The sequence below is a fragment of the Gorilla gorilla genome, chromosome X (genome assembly GCF_029281585.2).
Source record: "Gorilla gorilla gorilla isolate KB3781 chromosome X, NHGRI_mGorGor1-v2.1_pri, whole genome shotgun sequence".
NCBI classification, from domain to species: Eukaryota; Metazoa; Chordata; class Mammalia; order Primates; family Hominidae; genus Gorilla; species Gorilla gorilla.
In genome coordinates this window covers 98,695,429-98,697,360 of record NC_073247.2, presented here as the reverse complement: position 1 = coordinate 98,697,360, position 1,932 = coordinate 98,695,429, and the positions used below count along the sequence as shown (strand labels likewise).

Below are 1,932 nucleotides of genomic sequence, written 5' to 3'. Positions count from 1 at the left end.
CCTATTATACAATTAATGTGAACAAATGGAAAAGATCTACCACCTAATTCTATAAGTTAGAAATTTAAAGGACAAATTGGCCATGTTATTCAGCCTCTGTTTTTTCTAAATATACATTTTATTTTATTAAGAGTCATGGTTTCACTGCAAAAACAGAATACACATTGATTTGGTTTTATGGTGCAGGTTTAATTAAAATTCCATCCCTAATGGAAGAGTAGAAAGTCTTATTTTAAGTTTATGATCTTCAGCTGATTTCATTCATTATTTAAGAACCATTATTTTGGTTTTTTAACAGTCATGTGTACATTTGATCACTTTCTTCAGTGGGAAAGTGCTGTGTATGAGTTACTAGTTATTTCAATATCATCTAAAGCCTAAGTCAGTAACTTTTTTTTTTCAATTTGAAAGCAGGCACTGTTTATAAACTGAACAGATTAGAAAAATAATTATGATAGACACGTTAGTTCATCCTTCTAGTAAGCCTGTTGTTCTGGTCTTCCCTGTCGCCAGCATCTTCACCTTCTGCAAAAGGGGTGGTCTTTTTTTTTTTTTTATTCCACCTCATGGAGAGGATAATTTGAAGGGCGACAGGAAATTGTTTGCTCCTTTGAAGCATTTTTCCATCAGTAGAGATCTCATGAATCAGACCCTCCATGCAGATGATGCCATATTTACCAAGCGATGGAGCAATCAATGTGTTATCTGTCAAGGCAATGTGCTTCTTGTTGATTTTGCCATAATCATGCTTGTAGACTAGTTCAGTTACCAAGTTCAGGTTTGGGTATCTCCATGCAATATATGGTTCTAGAATCCAAACATGTTAAGTGAAGCATTGTTGAGCTTAATGAAGATTCCATTGAAGATCTGACAAAGGCGAAGAAGCTGCAACACCCTTCAGACTTTTGGGCTCACACCATTGATACCTCTGTTCCTGATGACAAATGTCAATTTGGGTTCTGCAGGTGTAATACGTAGAAGTTACTAGTTTTTCTTAGCATCCTAGCCATTCGAATTTCAGATCTGTACATCTGCCTATATTCCTTGTGATAGTACTTCGCTTTTTCACAGATAAGCTTCCTACTTACCTTTCGAAGCCTCTTTTGGGCAAAAACTTCTTTCCCCGGCACTTGATTTTCAGCTCTGCTAAATCCTTCACTTGTTCTTAAGCATTTCTGGCACAGCAGGAATCTTCTTCTCTTGGACAGCCTCCATGTTTCCAGCCAGAAAAGAGCTCAGTAAAACTCTGATAGGAAGAAAGAGAAACTTAATTGCATTTGGCATGACTCTTTTACCTAATAACAAATTGGATGTTTGTGTCTTTATCTATAGAGTACCTATTCCTAGGCAGTGTGTTAACAATTAAAAATGTATCATTTTTAAATTTCTCTCCCACATTTTTTATCAACTACTATTTTATTTGCACATACCCAGAAAACCAAGAATGAGTTAACATTGAAGTTTCACTTGGGTAAATAGAAAATCCTAAAACTATGAATATACATACATACATATATATATATATATATATATATATATATATATATTTACGTCACATTTATATATATATATATATGTCAGAATTAGGAACTTAGATGTTCAAAGTTATATGTGTGTATATTAAATGTAAAAGGAAAAAGAGTCCAGAAATAATCGATGATGTATAATATCATCTAAACGTTAAAATTCAGGAAAAAAATACTCACCAAAGAAGAAATGAATGGAGAACTAGAACAAATGATGTTAAAAAAAGGGCTGGGCTCTCCTAGAGGTAAAGAAATAGTGGTTATAATAAAAAGTATTACCCTATAGAACTAGATAAAATGTGATAGAAAATTGGTATTCTAAGACTTTTATCTTGAAATGATCTGTATTCTAGTATAGTGATAAAAAAGACTATGCTTTTGTTTTACTGAGTAAATTTTCATTCTT

General features: G+C 33.0%; 1 pseudogene; it reads right to left on the bottom strand.

Moving 5' to 3' along the window:
• Positions 1–463: 463 nt before the first annotated feature.
• Positions 464–1,141, bottom strand: LOC115932127 (large ribosomal subunit protein uL30-like; annotated as a pseudogene).
• Between the last annotated feature and the right edge of the window lie 791 nt (positions 1,142–1,932).